Source organism: Notothenia rossii, assembly GCF_949606895.1.
Source record: "Notothenia rossii genome assembly, chromosome: 4".
NCBI classification, from domain to species: Eukaryota; Metazoa; Chordata; class Actinopteri; order Perciformes; family Nototheniidae; genus Notothenia; species Notothenia rossii.
In genome coordinates, this window is record NC_136902.1 from 33,284,128 (window position 1) to 33,298,305 (window position 14,178).

At 39.8% G+C, this 14,178-nt stretch overlaps 1 long non-coding RNA gene across 1 annotated transcript; it reads left to right on the top strand.

Annotated features, from left to right (window-relative positions):
• Positions 1–823: 823 nt before the first annotated feature.
• LOC307036932 lies at positions 824–1,562 on the top strand. Its single transcript, XR_013807528.1, has 3 exons — positions 824–1,004; positions 1,103–1,204; positions 1,330–1,562. It is a non-coding gene; the product is annotated as an uncharacterized lncRNA (long non-coding RNA).
• Positions 1,563–14,178: the final 12,616 nt, after the last annotated feature.

Genomic DNA, 14,178 nt, shown 5'->3' on the forward strand with positions numbered 1-14,178 from the left:
CGCCACCCAGAGGGGGGTGCCAAAAATTGCAACAAAAAAAAAAATTTTTTTTTTTTTTTTTTTTGCTTGGCGCAGTTTTGGCGCCCCCCCTCTATATCTGCAACCATTATTCTTACATAAAAAAAAAAATTCTAACATAAGGGAAAATTAGCCAAAAATCTAAAACGGTCGGTCGGTCTAAGAGCCTCGGCTTTAGGTGTTCACAGTCAGAACATGCTAGAGCGCTGTGCATTGATGGGTATCGGTCAAGTGTTTATAAAATTGAGCGTTGAGGAAAGAAAGACTAACGTTAGAGAACTATGAAGAGGCAAAAGCCATCTGGGGCGCAGTATAAAAACAGAAGAAAAGAAGAAGAAGAGAAACGTGCCAAGGTGAAAGGTATGCAATTTTGATTGTATTGTCAACATTAGCGAATGGATCATGTAATCTTGCTAGTTAGCCAAGCCAACGTTAGCTAGCCAGCGTTTGTTATTGCCATTCAGTCGAAACTGTCATAAGGCTATTTTCTTTGTGTCATGAAATAGAAATATTAGTAATAATAACAATGTTAGTTTTGGTGTAGCGAGCTAGCCAGTGTGGTGGAATGTTAGTTAGTTGGTAACGTTAGCTAACGTTAAGTTTACCTCAGAAAGCACATTGACTATCCGAGTCAAACATTTGCCAAATTCCACCCTGTCATAATGTGCGCTAACGTTAGCTAACTAGCTCAGTGGTTCTCAACTCCAGCCCTGTTGAATGTTTTCGTTCCAACCCAGAACTAACACACCTGATTCAACTGTTCTAATAAGATAGGCATAGCTCTTGATTAGTTGAATAAGACCTGTCAGGCTGTCCTAATGCTTACTAACTAAATAATAGCTACATTTAACAAATGGAAATTATTCAATGTTGATAATACACATTTTGTTATATCATTTTAGATTCACTTTTAAAATATCTGGGACCATCTGCTGCATCAGTTGACAAGGAACCGCCATGCACCTCAGCTGTGCCGGCTTCCTCAGGTGAGTGCAATGTGTCAATAGATGTTCCTGATGATAAATAATTGAATGTGAAATCCAGTCAATATATTTGCTCTTGTGTGTTCTTTCTATATTTATAGACCTAGAACCACATGAAGGAACGTCAGAACAGCAAGCTGCTCATCCTGATGAGATGACCACTGATTCCACCCTGCCACTGACCACTGTGTCTGTTTGTTCTGGTGAGTACAATATGTCAATAGATGTTCCTGATGTGATGATAAATAATTGAATGTAAAAATGACTGTCGTGCCATTTCTAATCCAGCCAATATATTTGCTCTTGTGTGTTCTCTATATATGTATAGGCCCAGAACCACTGCAAGGAACGTCAGAACAGCCTGCTGCATCTCATCCTGATTGCACCACAGATTCCACCCATACACTCTTCTCAGGTGTGTGCCTGATGAATGTAAAGATGTTTAGCTATAAACCTAATTGTCCTCATGCTTTCAAATAATTGCTTTCTGTTTTTATTTACATTTTACACACTGTCCCAACCTTTTTGGAATTGGGGTTGTGTGTGTGTGTGTGTGTGTGTGTGTGTGTGTGAAGATATTGTGAATATGAGGTGAGAAAATGTGCTTCACATGCCCTCCAGATGCAGCAAAGACAGACGATCCACTACCAACCAATCCTGCTGACTGCCCTTCACATCTCACAGACACAATGAGGACAGAGTTTGTTCGGAGAGGACCATATCAGATAACACCTGATTTCATTTTCCCAAGGAGAGATGATGGGAGAAGTTGCCACCACCAGTACTTCAGCAGGACCTTAGTAAATGGAGAAAGGATCAAAAGAAGTTGGGTGACATATTCAAAAAAGAAGAACAGTCTTTTTTGTTTTTGTTGTCAACTTTTATCTCCAAAACAAATTCATTTAACAAATGCAGGACTGTCGGATTGGAAAAATGCAAGTGCTGCTTTGACCAGCCATGAAAATAGTCCGGAACACCTGAACAATTTGGCGTCATGGAAAGAATTGGCAGTTCGATTAAAACAAGGTACAACAATAGACAAACAAGAGCAGGCCCTCCTTGAGGCAGAGAAGAGTCGGTGGAGAGCAGTGCTGACACGACTGGTTGCTATTGTACAGTCTCTGGCAGGGCGAAATATGGCATTGAGAGGAAAGACAGAAATACTCCACTCTCCTTCAAATGGAAACTTTTTGAAAGAGGTTGAGCTTTTGGCGCAGTTTGACCCAGTGATGAAAGACCACATCCACAAGATTAAAAGTCAAACATCCCACCACAGCTACTTGGGCAAAACCATTCAGAATGAGTTGATTGAATGCATCAGTGGAAAGATTCTATCAACAATAGTGCAAGAAATAAAGAAATGCAAGTACTTTTCCCTCATTTTAGATTGCACCCCGGATGTTAGCCACACTGAACAGCTGTCAGTAGTCATCAGAATTGTGACACTGGAAGAAGACCCCCAGATTAAAGAGCACTTCATGGGATTCCTAGTAGCAGAGGAGTCCACTGGTGAAAGTTTGTCCGCCCTGATTTTGAAGAGGCTGGAGGAGTTGCAGATTGCCTTTGATGACTGCAGAGGACAGTCATATGACAACGGCGCAAATATGAGAGGGAAGAACAAGGGAGTACAGGCCAGGCTACTGCAGTTGAACCCAAGAGCTTTGTTTGTGCCTTGTGGGGCACATACACTCAATTTGGTCATTGCTGATGCTGCCAAAAGCTCCAAAGATGCCATATCATTTTTTGGCATTGTGCAGAAGCTATACTGCCTGTTTTCTGCCTCTACACAGAGATGGGCCATCCTCAAGAAACACGTCAACCTTTCACTCAAAATGTGGTCAGAAACCAGATGGGAGAGCAGAGTGAAAGCTGTGGAGCCTCTGCGATATGAAGCCGCAGCTGTGAGATAGGCACTGCTTGAGGTGAGAAACCAGGCCAAAGACCCAATCATCAGGATTGAAGCCCAGTCTCTGGCAGAAGAAGTGGGGTCATTCCGCTTTTCACTGTGCACAGTGGTCTGGTATGACATGTTAAGTCAAATTCAGCAGGTGAGCAAAGTCCTGCAGTCCCAAACAATGCAAGTGGATGTAGCAGTAAGTCTACTGAAAAAGACTGAAAAAGCTCTCAAATCCTACAGAGCCACAGGCTTTGTGGCTGCACAAACATCAGCCAAGGACATGTGTGAAGACATGAATGTGGATGCAGTCCTTGTGCAAAAGCGGCTGAAATCAACAAAGAGGCACTTCTCATATGAGTCTCCTGATGAGCCATTGAGGAATGCCTTGCAAAATCTGGAGGTAACGTTCTTTAACGTGGTGGTAGATGCTGCAGTGTCAGCACAAAAGGAGAGGTTTACCACTCTTGAACATGTGCAAGACAAGTTTGGCATTCTGTACAACTTCCCAGACCTGCCACACCAAGAGCTGATGAAGCAAGCAGAGGCACTTGCACACACCTTAAGCCATGGAGGGCAATCTGATTTGGATGGGAAGGAGCTGGCTCAGGAGTTGGAAAATGTACCTGACTTGCCATCAAAGAGCATGACAACTCTTGAGTTGTTGAAATTCATACACACACAGCAGCTCACCGAAATATATCCCAACTTGTGTATTGCTCTGCGGATCAGTGCAACGCTACCAGTAACAGTAGCTTCAGCCGAGAGGAGTTTTTCCAAATTAAAACTCTTGAAAACATACCTGAGGTCCACCATGGCTCAAGAACGCCTCAGTGGTCTGGCTGTAATCAGTATTAACCATGAGGTTGGTGGTCAGATTTCATATGATGATGTGATTGATGACTTTGCAGCGAGGAAGGCCAGAAGGATTGCACTGTAAATGGAAACCAGTAGGAGCTAATATGTAGGCCAACCTTGTGTGATGATAGGGAGTGGAATGTAAATAGTTCTTGAGACAAAGTGAATTTGTAATTTTTATGTATTTGTTTGTTTATTTAGCATATTATATTTTGATTATTTGACATGTGTAACATATTTTACAATACATAATTTTCTTTTAAAGCAAATGTGCACGTTATTTTATTGTTTGTTATTGTTATTATTATTATTGTTTGTTAGTTAAGTTGTTTGTTTTAATTCTTTAGTGTGCACTTTACATTTCTTCTTAATTTTCTTTGAAAGCAAATTTGCACATTCTTTTATTGTTTGTTATTGATATTATTATTGTTTGTTAGCTAAGTTGTTTATTTGTTTTAATTCTTTAGTGTGCACTTTACATTTATTCTTAGCTCTTGTTCTTGCTTGTAATAAATAAAGCTGCAGTACTTTACTGTATAACTGTTAAGATGTTTTGATATTTTTTGGGGGGGGGGCGCAGTGGTGAAGCTCGCCTAGGGCACCAAATGTGCTAGGTCCGCCCCTGTCCCCAGGTGTCGCACTGTCAGTTGGTTTCACCATTTGAGCCATATGTTTAGTCAGTGAGGACACCTGTGCAGTTAGTTCTCCAATAGCAACACGGTTAGCCTGTAACTCAATGTCAACTTAGTCTTGCTTAGCTGAGTCACTACTATCAACCTGAGCTGTGCTTCCGGCCCCTACACACGGCGGCGTGCCACTTCAACGCTTCTGCCCATTCACTTTGAATGGGGTGACGTCACTATTCGCCAAACTGCATTGTGGGAGCAAAGCGTAGCTTCTCTCATGGTGCTCGCTGCAAAAGTAGAGCAATGTTCTACTTTTGACGGAGGCGTCAGCCAATCGAATCATATGCCAGTACAAGCTCTAGCCAATCAAACCGCGTGCTTGTGTGTCTGGGGCGGGAGATTCATGTGATTGGTTGTTGGTCGAGTTTCAGCCCCCCCGCCGGCAAGCGACAACGCACGCAGCCGTGTGTAGGGGCCGTTACAGTCACTGGTCTGGTTTTAGCCACTGTGCCAAGGCGTCTTAGTCTTTCTACCTCCTCACAAGTAGACTTAGTGATTTGATCTAAGAGAAAGTCATCACTAACCTGCAAATCTGTGAGAAGTGGTTTGAGATCATGTCGAACATGGTTGTTTTTCTCATTTAACCCTTGGTAAAGTGTGTGGAGAAAAGTACCCTGAACAAGCCTTTTATCATAGCTAAACTCTGCACCAGGCTGTTGTGACTCAAATAGAACACGCTGCTTTAAACCCATTATTTTGTACAAAAACTGCTGTGGGCTCTCTTTGTCTTGCTGTTTAGTGTTACTTAACTCGTGAAAAAGTTCAGTACTGTTTTTATCCCTGATGTGTGTGCGGAGAAACCGCTTTACAAATTACTTTTGTTACTTAACATCTCCCTGAATGTACCAGGTTTTATGATCTTAATCACAGTGCGGATTACCTCTGACTCAGTAAAACCATCTTGCAAACCTTCATCTATTTGCTTACAGAGGCTGCTGCACTCTAAAAACAAATGCCTTGGCTCAACAAAGAAAATCAACGCAACAGTTTGCATCAATGTTTATTGACTTAAGAGAACTTCTAATGAAATTGTTTTAAAGCAACAAAGTTATTGGAGTTAGGGGAGAAGGTTTTTCCTCTACAATCAGGTGTTTTTAATTACCACTTACTTAATAATTGGTAGCATAAACACATGTTTTGAAGTTGATTACTCAAAAGATGAAGTTGTTCCGACTAGTTTTACCACATGATTTAAAAGGAATTTTAAGTTGTATGTACTTAATTACCCTCATTCGGGATATACGTTTTTAAGCTGATTACTCCAAAAATGAAGTTGTTCCAACTTGTTTTACCGCATGATTTAAAAGAAATTTTAAGTTGTATGTACTTAATTACCATCATAGTGAACACACGTTTTTAAGTTGACAACCATTTATAAATTAAGTTGCTCCAAATATATTGTATTCAATCGTTTTTTTTCTTAGCTTTTTTATGTTTTTGCCTTTAAAGAAAGAAATTAATTGCACAACAAAAATATTAGGCAATTCACTTTTTATTTTTGAATTGCAGTTGTTTATTTCAACACATGATGTTTCAATCAGGAGAGAATTCATTTAGTTTGAACATTTATTGACACATGCCATATGATAAGGTGCATGAACACCTGAAATCACAGCTGACTGCAGGAGAGAGGAGAACCATTTTATAGTTTGGCTGCAGCACGTTGATTGGCTGCTGGAGAATGAGGTGAAATGTAATAGGTTAAAGAGAACGCCTGTGATGAGCTGATTATATGCAGCTGCGGAGTGAATGTATACACCCAGTCTTCCTGAAAGAACTTGTGCTGAGCTTCATTTAAACCTTGAAAAAAAAGATAAATAACAAAAATGTAAATTGTCCCACAAATAATAAATAAACACATTAGCCATATTACCATGGGAAATGGGGACACAACAAAGTTAGAGGCCTTTGCATATTTAAAACCAGTGCCAAATATGTAAAATCTGTAAAGTTTTTGTAAAACTACAGTAACAAACTCTCAATGGCCACCAATCTGCAGATCACACACATACATTTTACAAAATATGTAACAAAGATGTTTATGCTGCCGATAGTCATTATTTCAAACAGTATGAACACATTTAACGCAGAATGCTTGCTCATTCATTTGTTTCCCTCGACCAAGATGGTTGCCATCGTATGGTCAGATCCTGGGGTGGACTGGTCACTGATGAAGGCGATATTCATGTCCTTTTGAACCACATTAAATAATAGGTTAGCGCATAAGAGATAATGAATTAGGTAATTGCATACTTTTCAAACTGTCACTCTTACGGTACGTCCAGCAGCTTTAAAAAATCTTCCAACGCTTCCAACGCTTCTGCCCATTGACTTTGAATCGGGGTGATGTCACTTTGCCTCGCTTTTCGCCGAACTGCATTGTGGGGAAGCAAAGCGGAGATTTCCAGGATTTTCAGGATTCAAAAGTTGAGCAATGTTCAACTTTTGAAGCTGAGCTGGAAGCGTCAGCCAATCAAATCCCGTTTATGCAAATCTGACAGTACAAGCGCTAGCCAATCAAACCGCGTGCAAGCTGGGAGAGCCAGACCGCAGTTCATTTCCTCATATTCCAAACGAGAAATTACGGTATCAAATCACCCGGTTCTTTACGACCAGAACTATTTACCAGGATACAAACCGGAGGAACCAGGCATGGAGGGAGGTGGCAGAGACAGTGGGTGAAACTGGTAGGTTTTCGCCTGTTTGGGGAGTTTATATATATATATATTGCTCGCATAAAATCCCCGGGGTTTTTTGCTTTGTATGTCGGGGGCGGGAGATTCATGTAATTGGTTGTTGGTCGCGTTGCTCGCAAAAAATCCCCAAGCTCTCAGACACGCCCAGCTGCAAGATTTTCAAGATTTTTTCAAACCTGCTGTGTGGATACCAGCTGCTAAAGCAACGCTGGTATTGTTTTCACCTATTGAGTCTGCATGTGTGTGTCATCATGGGAATGTGGTCCTGAGGAAACACAGAGGTGGTTTTTAGTACTTTGCCTAGTGTTTAAATGCATGTGGACAGATTTGGTCAATCACAACCGTGCAAGTTTTAGTGTACCTTCTCATCTTTTTTGCAGGTTCCATACAATATTTGAACTGGTTAAGTGAAGAGCAGAAGCCACTTTTCAAATTTTACACAATCCTTTTCCCATATTGCTGTCAACACCTATCCATGCTGAATGTTGCTAAGATATTATTGATTGGGGTGTGGCCAAAAGTGCAATATGCTTCAAAATGTAACTGACAGAGAGCAGTGCTTTTTTCCTTGGATTTTATTTTTTTTCAAGATTTTGAATTACGTCGCTAAACTCCTTGAAAAGGTCCTCTTCCTTTTCTCCAAGGCACATGACAAGGCAGCGGATGGCTATAGTTCTCTGCGTACTTCAATTGTATTGTATGTAATTGTATTGTATGAAAAAAAGAGAAATTACCGAAATTAATATATTCTGAATGGGTGACTGCCAACAACTTGCATTTCAATGACAACTCTAAATAACGATCCTACCTCAAGAAGCATGTCCATGATCTGCTTCAACGAGATTCATTTTCAATAAAAAGAAATATCACAATAGTAACCAAAGTATTTTTACTCTCACAGTAGCCTCTACTACTTTGTATATCCTCTCACAGAACTCTTCACAGTTCAAAGGCTGCTAATTTTGGTCAAACAGCAATTTGCCTATACAGTGCAACTACAAGGCTATCTACTGCATTTGAATCACAAAATATGACACTCACCTTAAAATGTCCTTTGTATATTTCTATTTGTCTTAACTGTCGGAACTTGTCCAGGCATGTTAAGTGGGAGTGGACTTGAAATCCTTAACTCAAGGTGTAGAACAATTAAGTTATCAAGCCAATTGCATTACTTACTACAACTTGAATTTTGTTTTAGGTCAATTAACGCAGAAATCAGAGTTCAAATTACACGCAATATTAAGTTGATGTCATTACCAACATTATTACGTCAACACAACTTATAAATTAATGTTTGCAACTTAAAATGTGTATCTAAATCAATTAACTCACATTTTTATCTTGCAACCACGCATTTCATTACAGTTTTTCTCAATCGCTAAACCCACTATTTAGAATCAAAATTCCTTTCATCAAACCAACAGCACAGCCATCGAAACAGAAAACCATTTCTCTACAACAGTATACCATTTATCATTGATATCACACAAAATGCAGATGCTAAGCAGTGTTTTGCAAAACAGATCACACAATTCTCTAACTGAAGTTACAATTCTCAACACAAAGATCAAAAATCTTTTGTTTAACTCATGTCTACAAAACAAAAATAATCTTCTCACAGTGGATAACACTTCCTCATAAACTTAGACCATAGCTACACTAATTGACACTTGATGTGCAAAATATTAACACTTGTTATCAGTCAATCACCCCATTGAAAAAGGTAACTGCATGGAATGTACTGTATACCTTACAGTAATGATGTTACATTGAAAACATTTACATGATAGAATTTGCATGACTGTACTTAAAATATTTTTTAAATGGTGCCGGTAAAGCTATAATAGTGTTGATATGACTTGCATAGCTCTTTGAGATGTTCATATGGGGAGGATTAGCTATAGCTGATACAATATTTTTACAGTCAGTAATTGTGGTCTTTTCCTTTTTGCACATTGAGAAATGTTTTTTTTTGTATTGGGGTGAATTGAGTACTTCACTTCCATGTAAATGAATTGCTCACAGCTGACATCAATGAATTTCCTATAGTAATTGTAATTACTGTAGTGAGAATCCTATAAAAGACCTCCCTCACTTCAGTAAGATGTTTGTCAAGGGTGGTGTCGAGGTGTTGCAAGGGAAGACATACGCTGTGACGTAGATGAGGCTATGTGGGCAGACAGACGGCAAAGAGCAGATCAGTAAAGCTATATAGATCTCATTCTCTGCTTTACTGCTGATTTACATCATTTTTTTCCCAGTGTATTGCTATTCATCTTTTGTTTCTGTTACGGTGCTCTACTGAAAATGAGACATAAAAACAATGACATAGTTACAGTAACACACTGTTTTTCCTATATGTAAGTTTGTTTCTCCCAACTTGTCAGTTTTCCGTTCAGTTTCCAATATCGATAGCTTGAAGTTTGTGTATTGATGATTGTAGTCAGTATTTAGTGTGCCACTTAGTAATGACTGTTCAAATAGTCTTCTAATGAGCTGAAAAATGTTTGTTTTTGGAGAAGGTATCTGGTTTTGGAAGGGGTATTTTTAGTTTTGAGTGCCTTAGAGCACTTTGCAAGAAATGTATATTGTTATGGTAGAATGGGTTATTATGGTGACCGGAGTTTCAGTTATGAAAACACATTTGTCTCATTAGAGGACAATTTGTTCTGTTTCGATCGACTTATTCTTTTTTGTGACCAGTATTTTCAGTTTTGGTCATGTAAGTGCATTTTGCAAAAGATATTCAGAGTTATGGCAAGTGTGTTTCTGTTTAGATGGCTATGTTCTTGTTTTGAAGAAATGAATTTAGATTCTAAAAACTGGGTTTAGCGATTGAGAAAAACTGTAAGTGGAGGTGAAAGGTCGCCTGAATTCGTTTTTAGAGTGTGTATGACATGTCAGAACCAACATCGGAAATGTGTCCACCATGTAACTTAAACTCTCTGCGGGGGAGCAGAGCTGCCACATCATTTAACCTCAGTACCTGATCTCCCATACTAGAAGATAGACTCACCCTACCACGGGGAGCACTCCCCACACCTGTTGTGGGTGACTTGGCCGATGCAGAAGTGGTGAGGTTACTGGCTGGCATACCAGGATCTCTTCCCATCTGTGCTGGCGGGGTGTGAATGTCTCTGTTCATATTCAATGGCTGTGTAGGAATGTCTGTGGTTGACGTAGTTGGATGTCTATCTAGATGGTCGGGGTCGAGATGAGATGGAGTGGAGCCTCCCTGCTGATGGGTTGTTACATCTCCCCTCTCAAGGAACGCAGCCTGGCTAGCTCTGGTGTCTTTGGCCAGAAGGTCACTCAGCATGTCGTCGATGAGGAGTAGGAGTTGAACCATGCCTTCATCCTCCAGGACTCTCAATTTCTCACTTCTGATATGATCAATGATCAGGTCATGCGGTTCTGGTTCACTCAGCTCAAGAATGTTGCTGGTCTAACTGCCGTCACTAATTGCAATTGCAACTGCCAATAGCTGACTTGCACACAAACCAGAAAGTCTCTTTTGGATCTCGAACAACAGCGTTCGCCGTGGGGTAACAGTGGCCATGATGATGTTACCAGTGCTTGAATTGGAATAAAAAAGGTGCCAGTACTCTAAATCAGCAACAAGTATTTCGCACAAAGTCATAGTATATCCTATAATGCTGGTGGGTTTGTCTCTTTACTGTATATTTTAGAAAGGCTCACTGTACTTAAACAAAATGACTCAGGGTGCATCTGAGATTAGAGGGGGTGCAGTGGTAAAGTGCTATTTTTATAAGTGGGGAGTGGACCTTTTAAATATTGAAGTTAGATGCATCAATCTGGTGCACTTTGAGAGCAAAAAGAAGAGATATATGGATACCTCTCAACATCCATAATGAAACAACTGTAAACAGATTTACTTTTTCTTTATGGATATAAAAGAAAGTAAAGCTTGACTCCTACTGGCTGGTTACAGTTTTTCTCAATCGCTAAACCCACTATTTAGAATCAAAATTCCTTTCATCAAACCAACAGCACAGCCATCGAAACAGAAAACCATTTCTCTACAACAGTATACCATTTATCATTGATATCACACAAAATGCAGATGCTAAGCAGTGTTTTGCAAAACAGATCACACAATTCTCTAACTGAAGTTACAATTCTCTACACAAAGATCAAAAATCTTTTGTGTAACTCATGTCTACAAAACAAAAATAATCTTCTCACAGTGGATAACACTTCCTCATAAACTTAGACCATAGCTACACTAATTGACACTTGATGTGCAAAATATTAACACTTGTTATCAGTCAATCACCCCATTGAAAAAGGTAACTCCATGGAATGTACTGTATACCTTACAGTAATGATGTTACATTGAAAACATTTACATGATAGAATTTGCATGACTGTACTTAAAATATTTTTTTAAATGGTGCCGGTAAAGCTATAATAGTGTTGATATGACTTGCATAGCTCTTTGAGATGTTCATATGGGGAGGATTAGCTATAGCTGATACAACATTTTTACAGTCAGTAATTGTGGTCTTTTCCTTTTTGCACATTGAGAAATGTTTTTTTTTGTATTGGGGTGAATTGAGTACTTCACTTCCATGTAAATGAATTGCTCACAGCTGACATCAATGAATTTCCTATAGTAATTGTAATTAGAAGATGTTTGTCAAGGGTGGTGTCGACACGCAAGGAGATATTTCCCACGCTGCCTTGCAAGGGAAGACATACGCTGTGACGTAGATGAGGCTATGTGGCCAGACAGACGGCAAAGAGCAGATCAGTAAAGCTATATAGATCTCATTCTCTGCTTTACTGCTGATTTACATCATTTACCCATGTTATTTTTTTTCCAGTGTATTGCTATTCATCTTTTGTTTATGTTACGGTGCACTACTGAAAATGAGAAATAAAAACAATGACATAGTTACAGTAACACACTGTTTTTCCTATATGTAAGTTTGTTTCTCCCAACTTGTCAGTTTTCCATTCAGTTTCCAATATCGATAGCTTGAGGTTTGTGTATTGATGATTGTAGTCAGTATTTAGTGTGCCACTTAGTAATGACTGTTCAAATAGTCTTCTAATGAGCTGACAAATGTTTGTTTTTGGAGAAGGTATCTGGTTTTGGAAGGGGTATTTTTAGTTTTGAGTGCCTTAGAGCACTTTGCAAGAAATGTATATTGTTATGGTAGAATGGGTTATTATGGTGACCGGAGTTTCAGTTATGAAAACTCATTTGTCTCATTAGAGGACAATTTGTTCTGTTTAGATCGACTTATTCTTTTTTGTGACCAGTATTTTCAGTTTTGGTCATGTAAGTGCATTTCGCAAAAGATATTCAGAGTTATGGCAAGTGTGTTTCTGTTTAGATGGCTATGTTCTTGTTTTGAAGAAATGAATTTTGATTCTAAATAGTGGGTTTAGCAATTGAGAAAAACTGTAAATGACTCCTCGTCCCTGAGGCCACTACCAGTTTTTTGTGCCATTTTGCTGGATTTATTTGTCAATAGCGTTGCTGCACAAAGTGATAGCCCTCTAGTTTAAATCTACTACCCAAAAAGAAACATGGAGATGGGTTACTATTTAAAAAAAATTGCAAATCTATTTGGGAACAGTGGGGCCGGGCCTCAAATCCTATAAGGGGGTCCGGGGACATGCTCCCCCGGTAAGATTTTTTTTTAAATGTTGGACTTAAATGCATCAATCTGGTGCATTTTGAGGGGGAAATAAAGAGACTACACCCATATGAAACAAAAATGTACACATTTAAATAATCATAAAATCATAAGTACATGGCCATAACCAATAACATACAATATCCAATATGAAAAAACATTGAAACTTGTTTATTTATTTGTTTTTGGTTCATTTATAGTTGTGAGTGTGTCTGGGCTCCTGAATCGGCCTCTCCTGTCTCCCTCCTCTCCCCCCTGCTCCTCTTTGAGGCAACAGCAAAGACTAGTTTTAGCTCTCAACAAGTTTATCTTACCTTTTTTCACCTAGTTAACATTTTGTTTGTATTATTCATGCATATTTTACTAATCACTACCCCCTCAAATGGAAATATGTGTTTACATAAATGGTGACCGAACCGTTTGAGACCCACTGAGATAACTTAAACTAAGTTAACTATCTAAAGACTCAGAGAGTAATTTACCTCACCAGAGCTGTAGTTATCAGCCTCTCAGTCTGACAGCAAAGGACTCTCCCTCCACCTTGTTGTTGAAAAAGCTCCTTATATCCGTTAGCGCAGCTAGCTAGCACCAGATGCTAACAACAATACACGTAACCGGTGCGCGCGCTTTCTCGCTCGCTCGCGCCACACATACACCAACACACACCCTCCCGAGCTTGAATGACACACAGAGACCAATCGACGGCATTAGTATGATCTGTATGAAAGTGGCAATGTCGGCAGGCCACGTCATGTAGACAGCCAGTCACCCTCTGTGAGGCAGAGTCAGCCCCACATTTGCGCTGCATTGCGTTTACAATATATACGTATATTGCCGGCGGCTGAGTACCGGCATTTTACTGAGTACCGGCACCTTGCCGGTACTCAGTAAGAAGTGCCGGTACCACATGGGTAAAAATCAGAAGTGCCGGTACTGCGTACCGGTGAGTACCGGCCCAATTCAAGCACTGGATGTTACACAGGTGGCCTCTGCTCTCTGGATGACGCACTGGATTGCAGTCTTCCCTGAAGCCTTCCCTGAAGCGTTGGACACGGGTTCACGTCGTCACAGCACCAACTTCACCAGGCAGCGAAGCTAGATCCTCCCGGACGAGTCCCCAATTGTTACCGGCACCAGACCAAGGGGTAATCTGGACCAGCTAAGGCTAAGGAGCACTGTGTAACCAACAGTGTTGGGTGTAACGCGTTACAAAAGTAACGGAGTTACAGTAATATATTACTTTTTGCTGTAACGAAGTAATGTAACGCATTACTAATGAAATGTGGGTAATATATTACCCGTTACAATGCTCAGTAACGCAGTTACAACACATTTTAACCCGAAATTAAATGGTGTTTTGTTTTTTAAGAATGT